The sequence below is a fragment of the Heterocephalus glaber genome, unplaced genomic scaffold (assembly GCF_053883595.1).
Source record: "Heterocephalus glaber isolate CG9 unplaced genomic scaffold, H.glaber_assembly_v1.0 deba00001577, whole genome shotgun sequence".
Taxonomy (NCBI): domain Eukaryota; kingdom Metazoa; phylum Chordata; class Mammalia; order Rodentia; family Bathyergidae; genus Heterocephalus; species Heterocephalus glaber.
Window position 1 is genome coordinate 13919338 of NW_028258358.1, and position 12250 is coordinate 13931587.

Consider the following 12250-nt stretch of genomic DNA (forward strand, 5'->3'; position numbering starts at 1 on the left):
GTTATGAAACTAGCGTTTGCACAAGGGTGCACTGTGAAATTAATAGTTTGACCCTAAAAATGAAAATAAATGAGATGTTGACACCAAATTCACTTTGCAAGTGAACTATGAAGTTGGGACCTTGGGATACTCCTTGGAAACCTCGGTTCCTGCCAGGCACTTTCCTTTGCATTAAATCCATGACTACACTAATACTTATTACAGAGGACGGAAACAACCCAATCAACAAGTTTGCTTAAACAGACGACCTTTCTTTGTTAAAACTTGTACACAAAAGAGATGTTGTATGGAAGTAAAGACTAAGCAAAAAAACATTGTAGCAATTTGCTGAACATGGAGACTTATTGAGGATGCAGTCCTGAATAATACACACTAGCTTTGCTCTTCCCTCTTTAGTCTGTGTAGAGAAGCTATGAATCATTCATGGTCTCCCAGCTGAGAAGGGCTTCAAAGGGGATGGTTCTGATTGGATGTCCTGTGTGAATTGCCATGCTGCAGAATCCGCTACACCCCTAGCACTGGAGGGTGGAGGAAGCACTTTCATCTGGGCCTCCAAAGTGTTTAGGGTCACAGTTCACCAGGAGATAACGATGTAGATGTACATTCAGAATTAGCTGCAGAGATACCTGTGTAGTGCGGTGTGGAAAAGTGAGCCAGTTAGATCCCTAGTGGATGCTGTGAATCAATTACTGTATTCTGAATACAAGGTTGGCTGCAGGGGATAAACAGATGTCAGAGAATTTTTCCCTAATAAGACCCTGGTAATAGAAGAGCACTGTCAGCTTCATTTTGCATTAAAAATCTCATTTCCTCTTTATATGACCAATTTTATTAGGTCCCTAAACAAAGATATTTCGTGTAACTGTTAGCAGCATAATGTGAATGGTGTCACTAAATTTTGTATTTTCAGATTTTGTCACAAAAATCAAGAGGTAAAATAGAACTCTATCTAAAGTTGCAACTTGAGGAGGTCTAGTCAAAAAGACTCTAGGTGGATCTGCTCACATGCTGCTTGGAAATGGCTGATTTTCATTTTAAATCAGAAATATCAAAACTTTTAAAGAATATAATCCTTAGAGTGTAAATTAGGCTAAATTTAAATGCCTTTGTGCCCATTTTTGCCCTATCATTAGTGACACTGATATGAAATTGCCCACACCAGACTTCAAACACTATTTAACTTTTCTGGGTAATTTCGTTTTTAAAAATCTCTTGCCCTGAGAGATACCTCCAACTTGCTATATTTCCTAACCCAAACATCAATCTTCCTCAAAAAGAAATTGACACTAGAATCCTTCCCTCTATACCCTTTGGAGGCCCAAATTGATATAGAAATATCATTTTGAGGTATCTGTTAAAATCCAATTAACCTCTCCCTTCATCTGCAACTCTTCTGAAAGAAACAGAATCTCCTCCAGGCTGTGAAGTAGTAGAGTCTCTGCATATGGCTCCAAGTGGAGAAAGCAGAAGCAAGAAGTTGAAATGAGTTCACTTTATAATATCTTCTATTGATTTCCAGAGAAAACATCATTTTAAGATGCACTAGACTGCCATCCTCCAAACATGAAAACCTTTGTTCCAAACATCTAGAATGAAGACAGCTCAAGGAAGAGTTTTTTCTTTATCATGGGAAAAAAGATAAAAACAAGTCACATGGTAAGGTATTCAAATGACATAGAGATATAAATTCATGAATATTGAAAATTTGAGATAAAGCTAGAGCTCCGGGGGGGGGGGGGAAATATATATATATATATATATATAAAATTTGTACTTCAAAACTACTCTGTTGACTGATTTGATGTTATTAATGTTGTTATTGGCTATTGTTTATTTTATGTAAGACTATTCTGCTTTCTCCAGAGTTACAAAATCATGTTGGCAGCCCATTCCCAGAGAGAAATTTCACGCAGGGTAGAAAGGATTTTGGCAAAGCTTCAGCAGGTGGCGCTCTTCCCCTGACATGGGTGCTCACTGGACCAGTTCCCTCAGGGTGGGTTCCCCTGCTGGGTGTGCTAAGGTGAAGTGAAATGTTCAAACAAACTGAGACTGTGATTGTTAAAGATTTCCTGACATGTTTAAAAAGAGTGCTGATGGACTATCCGTATACTAAATTGGATCATTACATTCTTCCTTCCAAGACTCTTTCAATTTCACTTTAATTTGGCATTCTTAATTTGTTGGTTTAAACTTTGTGTAACTAAATGCTAACATTCTTGAATATTTCCAGTGCTCCTATCCAGAAGTGGACAAGGTTCTATGGCTGCTTCAATCGTTTTTATACCGATAGTGTTCCAGAGGATTTCTTTCAAAGAAAATAAATGCCATTATTTATTGACTCATTGGCTCATATTAATTAATAATGCATAGATTAAGGGAGGTGAAAAGTAAATCTGCAAGATTACTGACAAACTGACTATTGGGTAATATATTCATGGAAGATAAGAATTTGAGTGGTGTCAGTCTATAGGTAATAAGATCTCTATAGGGCTTTAGAGTTTACTATTTACATTTACTCATCATAACAAAAAAGCTACTTAAAACAATGAAACCAAAATTGAACTCACATCTTCTTACTGTACAGGCCATTATTTTGTTACTGTAGCACACTTCATTTATTGTACAAGATGAATATATGATTTGTCATGTCTGAGGCATAAGATTTTTATTTATATTTAATATAGTAGCTACATAAAATTAATTGATTATAAAGAATTTAATAAAAAGTTAACTTGCTACTTTAATTTTATTTGGAGGATCCTCAGCTCTTTTTTTTTTTGGCACAGGTGCCTTTCCATCTTGCAGAAAATCAAGAAAAATATAGGAAATAAATTTTGTTTAGTCCCAAAGCAGAAAACCAGTTGCCAAATGAGTAAAATGCACTTTAGCATAAATATTGGAGTAGGAGTTTACAAGAGCAGTGAAGCCACTTTTTAGTCCTAGGTCTGAGTATCTGTGTAAAGATCTGGGTCCACATCTTAAGGCTCTGATTAGATCCTATTTGTTTTCTTGATGCCTGAGAAATGTGTTGCACATGTATAAATAGAACTTCTCAATTGTCTATGAATGGCATTAAGAAAGTTAGTGCCTGATTTAATATGATTTGTGGATCACTAAAACCTCAATTGTACATTAGATAAAAAGTTCAAGTTTTATTTATCCTACATAAGAACCTATTAATTTTCCGTATTATTTCTTCAAAGATTGGCATTTCTCATGTTAATTTTTCTGAGTAGAAAATTTGTATGTATTTACACAGACAATTAAGTTTAAGGTGTAAAAATTATGGTATGTTGCTATGGGGGTCTGAAAAATAAAAAGTAATGTAAAGTGAATACACCTGATATTGAATTTACAATGAACATTTTGAAAAAAAAATTTTCCAAGCATTTATCTTGATCTGTTCATTAGTGGGGCAGATCACAATTCATGTTACTTAGACAGGACCATGAAGTTTACTGTAAGTGTCCCAGAGATCATGCCTGATTCAGTGTAACAAAATGTCTAGTATGCAGTAGGTACCTTATAACAAAACTATATTGGATACATTAATAAATGATTAGGAAATTGAGTCAAATCTACTTATATAATGAATAGAATTGGTTTTAAAATTTGATTTAGCTAGCACAGCATGGCAGGAATGGACTAGTTTTGGGGTCATTGTTTTAAATATTCATTTACTCATACACTAACCATTAATCCACTCATCAAATGTGTTTTGAAATCTCCTTACTCTTAGATAAGATGAGACAGTTGGCTTTAAAAAATCCAAAGGTGAGTGTAAATAGGAAGAAAGATAATTAAACAAATAATTAAACTAATTGTACTACAGTAAATGTGATAGTAGTAAATGTAGGGTGATTAGGGGTACCTGCTCTTGTCCTTGATGTCAAAGAGGGCTTCTCAGGGGTGATGATGTCTAAAGTTAGCCCAGATCTGAGGTATATGCAGAAGTCAGTGGACAAGATGCAGATTCATAGTGCAGGATGGTGAGGGCTGATCACACAGAAGGAAGAATAGGTCCAAGGGAGCCTGGAATTCAGAGTTGAAGGTTATTCATTGAGGCCCCTGTACACAATTTTTTAAATCATTTTTCATAAATCTGAAGGTAACTATGAAGCTACAGGCAGGAGAATGGGTAAGAGGTAATGAAATAAAATTGTGAACAGAAAAATAGAAATTATATATATATATTCTATTATTTCACAGAAATTTTAAGTTATGCATCTACTATGAATTATCCATATATGAGGATATCATAAAACAAAGAACAACTTTACAGAATGAAAAATCAACAAACAACAGATGATCCTTTTCTAGAATGTTGAATGTAAAAAAAAATTGCACCACAAAAACATTACTATCATTATGCTCAAGTCATAGGTTTAGACTGTAATTGGCATCCAATTTTCTTCATGGTCATAAATACCAAAAAAAATTAAGTCACATTTGATGAAAATGGAAGAAAAAAACCTCATGTTTGTCTCTTTTTTTCTGTGGTTACAGAGACAGTAACATGTCAAACCCATATAATATGTGTATCTCCTTTTTTATATTAATGGTCAGTTTGCTGATAGAAAATAAACAACGAGATAACTCATACATTTTAACATTATTTGGCCGATGATGAGGTCTCTCTTTTCCCTAAGAGTGTGCCCATGTGTCAGTCACACATCTGTCCTCAACACTGTTTCTCAGTTGCCTACTAGAGTTGGCCTTAGCTACTCCTTAGTAGAGTTATGTCATGGGACTAGCACACCTGATACTCATCAATAAGAAAGAAGGCTACTGAAAGAATTTAGTAAAATTATTAAAGGGTAATATGACAGTATTTCATGCTTGATTCTATTTTATTCTTGGTTTTAAGGGAATAGGTGCCAACATACTGCTTCTTGACAGGAATAGCTACATAAGTCTGGGGGATTGGTACAGAATGAAAATGCAAAGTTGCTTATTCCTAAGACTCAAGGCTGAATTGTGTCATCTGCAGGAATATGGATGGAACTGGAGAGCATCATGTTAAGTGAAATAAGACAGACTCCAAAGGACAATTATTGCTGTTTTCTCTCATCTGTGGAATTGAGAGAAGAAAAGAGAGAGACAGAGAGAGACAGAGAGACAGAGACAGAGAGGGAGAGAGAGGGAGGGAGAAAACATGCAAGTAGAAAGGAGACTTACAGAAGAGAAAAAGGACAGAGCTGTGCAAAGGGGGTTATGGGAGATTAGAATGATCAAAGTATGTTCTATGCTTTACAAATACCCCCAAATGAAACCCCATTATGCCAAAGAACTAATATGTACTAGTTTTTTTAAAAGGCACAATGTTGTAACAGCAGAACTTTAAATCAAGGACAGAGTGCTGTGTGACCACACAGGCTGTGTATCTCTGAAGCTTTTTCTGATTCCTAGCATGGTACAGGGATAAAAAACACATTTTTAGAATGATAATGTGATGTAAGTACAAATGTTCAGCCTGGGAAAAAGATTCTGAAAAACTTACCCTTAAAAGAACAATGTTTGTGGTTGGGACTCCCCTATAAACAAAGAGGGAATCAGTTTCTCTGTGCCTAGAAGTGAGCAGATGGAATTTAAAATGACTAACGACCACAAGATCAAGCACCAGTTATTGAAGAGTTCCTTTACATTAGAAGATAGCTAGTATCTCATCTCATATAACTATGATGTAAAGATAATTTTACCTTCAAGAAAATGTGCTGATTTAAAATGAGTGTAAGGATGCATATTTCCAAACATCCACATCCATACCATTCCATGTGTCGGAGAGAAAATTATCAGCAATGAACACAAAATTTTTAATAAAGGCAATTGTCATTTGTCTGATCACAAGCAATGGATTTATTTAAAAAGAATTATCACTTCACCTTTATAAGCAATTTGGTTCTTCCCTGTGCTTATTGATGGGTGCTATCTTCACAATTCAGCACTAGTAATTAATTTGTGTTTCAGGAGGCTACACATATAATTCTCATTATTCCCAAGAGATTTTTGCAAATAACACTGAAGAGCAGAGGCTGAAATGTGCCTACTTCTCAGGTCTGGCTGCACATTGCCTCATATTAAAACCCTGTGAGGAGTCCTGAGTGTTAACTGGGCTTCTCCCTCCTGCTCAAGGTGCCATATTTCATGGAGAACAGAGGAGTCTTCTGTTAGAGTGGCGCACAATGAGGAGTTGGTCCCTGGGTACTTTTTCCTTTTAGTGGCATGCTATTAGCATCTTGAATATTTCAATGTTTGTGCAAGAAAGTTCATGAGGAGAAAAAATAACAATAATGTCAGATTTATATAGAGTCTTACCCTGAATGCTCTTAAACTGCTTCTAAAGCAGGACTAGACCAGATACCTATCTGAACACATTTTTACTTTCTTATTTTTGAAAAATAGGAACACAAATAAGTTATATTATTTCTCCCACCAAAATAACTCATTTTATCATTTAAATATGATTTTTCTAATGAAGGATAAAAGCATAGTTTATTTCTTTCCTTTTATTTGCTCATCAGCACCTAGAACATGTATTTTTCTTTACTACTTGATTTAATGCTATTATTTTGGAAAGATCAGTGTAGAATTTTAGACAATCTTGATAATGTTTGGAAGTTAATGAAATGAATATTTTTCTCTTTAATTAAATTCAACATACAATTATTGGAATTCATTGGGGCTAAAGTATGCACCAGGTATCTTAAGAATTGCAAGGTGAGCAAAATATGGAGTCTGGCCCAAGGCACTCCTGACCCTTGGTGGGGAGTTCTCTGCAGACAGCTCATACACGGGCCAACTATGGTAAGTACCCTTAGAAAAGAACAGCACAATGTGAGGAGAACTATCAAGGAGAGGATTCTGCCTGAGAAATGTGACTCTTGAGCTCTAAAGGACAAGTAGGAATTCAAAAGCTTATTGCAGTCAAAGAAATGAGTCTAAAGAAAGAGTACAGAGGGAAGACAATAAAGATGACTTGGGAAATTGTGAGCAAGTTACTGGCTTTAAAGGTATGATAGAAGAGCAAAGAGACAAATACATCAACTGCCACAATATACCTTTCTAATTTATTTTGAATATAATGAAAGTTTATGATTTGGGATACAATATTATATAAGATGCATGCTGGGGAAGTGACAATGTCAGAATTGTTCTAGAGGGACCAGGTAATTGTGGTGGTGATGATACTGGTGGTATTAACAAACTTATAAATAAAACCATGTCAAATAGACATGCTTTCATAGAAAGATAAGAGTGATAGAACTCAGTTGTTTGGTAATTGCAATTATAAAATATTTTTTATTAAAAAGTTATTTTCTTCAATAAAAATCAAATCTCTCATTTTCATTACTACTGCCAGGAAGAGATAAACTTCAGTCTAAAAAATTGTGCAAGAATCAAGAATTTTAAATTAGTGGACACTAAATAAATGGGTTTTTAAAACTTTACAGAATATTTTAATCTATTTATAAGTGACTTAAGTACTTCAATAAATGCTGTCTTAACCTGCAGTGATCAGATTATTGCAGAAATAAAATAGAAACTTTTTCCACTCAAGGGAACAGAGAACATCTCTAACTCATAAATCAGCTTATCAATGAAAATGTCCTATCTATATCACTGAAACAAGCAATGTTACACAAACCCTTTCTCCATGGATTCTCAGATCCTTGAGTACATGCTGAATTGTGCAAGCTTCATGATTACTAGTATTAAGTCTGAATTTCTGGCTTTTGACCTGTTGTTTCATTTTCTCCTTCAAATCTTATTCCTTGAGGCTTCCCCACCCTCTGTGGTTTTGCATCTTTTCTCCTGAGTATATACAGAACCTATTTGTTTGGTTACTCAGACTGAGGCTTCAGACCAAGGAATTGGAAGTTGCTGCCTCCTGACAGCCTGTGCTTTATTCTTCTATCATAAAAAGGATCCTAAGTAAAGAACACCAGCAGTGGCTTGTGTAGCTTCTGGGCATTTTTTTGTTCTTGTGATCTAAAGTCCACTTATTGTGTTTTCTCTTATTTGGAGGTCATCAAACTTTGATCACTAGGGGGGAGTATGGGGTTTTGCCTTGATCTTTGAGATCACACTAGAGGCTGATTTTTAAAAACTCTTATGAAAGGTTTATTTTGAAATAAGAAAAGCCATAATTCATTTGTATCAGTGTTAATGTTTAAAATGGGTGAAATTCAAAACAGAAATAATTGAGATTAATTTGTAAGTGGGGATAGCAACACTCACTATGAGTGATACACAAACTCCTCGAATTCGTTTCAGTATGTTATGAAATCTGGTGTTGCTCTCCTTCCTACATCCGTTTGACAAGAAATGCACAACCCTATATGTGGGATCCCAGATATAAACACAGTAGGGAGGAGGTGAGAAATGTAGCCCACTACACTATGTGTCCATTTATCCACCACTCCCCCCATAGTACAACCACATTCAGAATATTAAATGTCCATGTTTTTAAATGACAGTATAATTATTTGTGAAAATGTCATTGTGTTCTCCTCCCAATAAATAGAACTGACAAGTCATTTTACTCATTTGAATAATAAAATATATCTCTAGAAAAGACTTTAGCTGTCATGACGGGATGTTGGTCTCAATGCCTTTCACACTTACCCAAGATCACTGGAGGAAAAAGAGATGTTTTTATAACATTTAGCTCCTGAGATCAGTTCAATGTTTCCTTCTACACTAATCTATGTTCTCATATATTTTACAAATTCATTGTCCAAGTAATCTAATGTCAGAGAAAGATTTTTTTCTAATACTTATATTGCTACTTGTAATTGTATGGATAGAATTAACACATGCTTCCCAAGTCTAGCTCAATTCCTTTATGTTGAGTGAGTTTCTACTTTGTGGGTGGGTGTTTTATGAGAGTAAAGAAGAATCAAGAACATTCAAAACAAAATACAAGCTCCATGATATGTTAAAGACAGATATTTTTCTTTTACTTTCATATTGAAATTTGTGGTTATAGGCTTACCTCTACCTCTATATCCCTTAAATTCATCTTTTCTTTTTCTTCTATTTCTATTCTTTAGCAAATAGAGGCAGGCAATCTAAACAAAGTATTCAACAAATAATCATATAAATTTTAGTAGAAAGAAAACCTAAAGAATTCAAAGTATGACACAATCTGCAACTCTCACATTTTCTGTCATCTCTAAAGAATGGGTTTTATTCTTTCTAGATGTGAACACTACCTAAAACATTGATTCACTCAAATATTCATTTAATCACTCATGAACAAAATAAACAATGACTATACAAATAAAATGTTGCATCTAATTCAGGTAGAACTTGAAAGAAAATATAAAACACCAACAGTTCTTGGCTCCTAAGACTTAATAGTGTAAGTAGAAAAATACATGCTTACATTAAATTATAAGGAACAAGGTATAATTAAAATTAAATATGTCATAAGTGTCCTAATCACAAAAGGAAGTCAGAAAGTGGATGAATCTTGAAGCATGGTTAGAATGTGGTAAGTGAAGAGGTGAAGAGAAGCTTTTCAGGCTAATTGTAGACATGTACAAAGCCTTGAAGTTGACACAGGAGCCAGGTTTGAGGAACTATGAATTGGTCGATTTGATCTCAGTGGACAACCTGAAGGAAATGAGATGAAGTTAATTTTGAACAAAAATCAAGACCTTGAATACAACAAGAAACAATATGGATTTGATTCCTATGAATAAGCAGTTTTCAGAATGTTTCTCTCCATTCTAATACCTGTTATGATAAAGATCTATAGTTACAAATTAGGAAAATCCTACCAACACCATCCCGTTCCTGAAGATTTACATGCAGCTCTGTGCACATTAAAGATCTGAGAGGATTTGCTATTAAAAATGCCACCTAGGGACTGTGGGTGTAGCTCAGTAGTAGAACATTTGCTTAGCATGTGCAGGGCCATGCGAAGGTTAAATCCTCAGTACTAGCAAAAATAACATCCTTCTGACCACATTCAGTTTACTTTTTTCTTGCTACTTTTAATCTCAAAAATTTTAGCTGTGCCTGAATCTACAGCATCGCATTTCCAATGTGAAATATTTTTCAAAAATGTGAATATTTAGGCAGGAAATAGCAAAACAGTCATTTAAGTAGGAAAGTGGTATGCTGAATTTCTCTTTTTAGAAAAGTACATATGAAAGTTGTATCAATTCAAATAACTTCTGTCCAATTAAGCAGGGACTGGGATTACAATCTGTCCAATTTGTGCCTAATGGGTTGTTCTCTATGGTGTTTACCATTTAAACAATTGGATTACTAGATTTTATTGTTTTAGGCACTATCAAATGTGATAAATCATTATAATGTTCAACAAGTTTGGCAAGATTCTCCCACCAGAATTTGTAAACTGATGAGTTGCTTCAAATATTAACATGCTTAATAAATATTGAATGACCTCCTATAGCAAAAACAAAACTTATTTACAAAGCAAAAGAAAATAACCAAAACACAAATGTAATAATCTAGCTTCTTATTGATGAAGGTTAAAATGAGCAAATAAGAGTCTTTGGGCTTTATGTAATAATTAAAATCAGTTAAACCAATTTTGGAATGTTTATTATTGTTGTTTTGAATAACACATTTAGTCATGTCTGGTAATTATGCCTAAATTGAATTTTAAAAGAGAATTTTCAACTTGTAAAATCAGTGCTCTAAAAGAATGAGAATTTTTCCTAGGAAAAGGATTATCTGAGCCTGGCTCACTTGATATTTAGTTACTCTTGGGATTTTTGCAGTCAGGTTGAGAGAATTGCTCTCCTGAAAGGTTCTAAACCACAAATATCACTTAAATAGTATTTAGCAATGTCAACATAATACTAGAGTAATAACCTTCCCAGAAAAAAGCACGTTTTCTGAAGTTTACAAGAAAAAGAGCAAGCATGAGTCAAGATTAAAAATAAAAGCTGCTTCATAGCAATAACTGAAAAATCGAGAGAATGATCTAATGCCTTCTGAAAATATTTAAGTTTCTTCATTCTCCAAAAAAATTTCTTATTTTTTAATTGACAGAATGGCATATATGGTGTACAATATGTTTTGTATTTGTATACTACAAACCATGGGATAGTTAAATCAAGCTCATTTTTTTCAGGTTGAAACTTCTAAAGTTATCACTAGTATCTTACATCCAATGACGGAGGGGAGAAATATATATTCACATATTCACAAACACATACACATAGACCAGCAAAGCATTTTACAAAAGAATTCTGTGTTCTGTAAGCCATGAAAGTAGCAGCTTTCTTCCATAGGATGAGGAAAGAGGAAAAGCCAAAATTCTATCTAACAATGAGAAAGACACAGAGGAATTAATGCATTGACATTGTATTGACAATATATTGATATGAAGCTGTGTAACAAAAGTGCAATTCTGATGTAACAAAAGTTTGCAAAATCAATAGTTATTCCATCTATTTCACCAGAGAAAAAACAGAGACACAAAGAGACATAGAGATTGTGAGGGATACTTAGGAAAGTCTGAAATCTATAGGTCAAGCTATCAGGAAAGGCTGTCTGAAAACACTCAGGGAGGAGCTGAAATTTCAATTCTCTTTCTTAAGAATTTTCATCTAATTGTCTGAGTCTCAGACAGATTTTCCAGAATAATGTCCTGTAGGTAAAGTCAGGTTTAATTTTAGATGCTGATCACATCTACACAATCTTCAAAGCAATAGTTTTTTTTTTATAAAATGGAGTACTACTCAGCCATAAAGAAAGAGAAACTAGAGTCATTTATAGGTAAATGGATGCATATTGAGGCCATACTCTTAAGTGAAATAAATAGGACATACATGTGTAAATACCAAATAGTTTCTCTAGTGAAACTGAAAATGTAAATGAGGATTAAAAGGATTAAAACAAATAATTGATACTTTGAAATAGGAAAAGGTCCAAAGGGGTAGGGGTGGTGGGAGGGGAAGGGGAAGGAAAGAAGGGAAAGGAAAAATTATGAGAAAAGAAAAAAATGGAAATGAAGTCTATGTAAATAGGGACAGGTAGAGGGGGTGAAGGGCACACAGATAATGGGGAAAAAAATAAAATCCAAGATACATCATGTACAGGTAAAAGCACCCAATGATAAATGTAAATGTATTGTATACCTAAAATGTACCAATAAAAGAATTTAAGGAAAAAAATAACTATATTAGAGTTTGAGTACTATAACCCAGCCAGACTGACATATCAAAGTGGCTCATGATACTATTGAAAACTAAATTAGTTACATTGT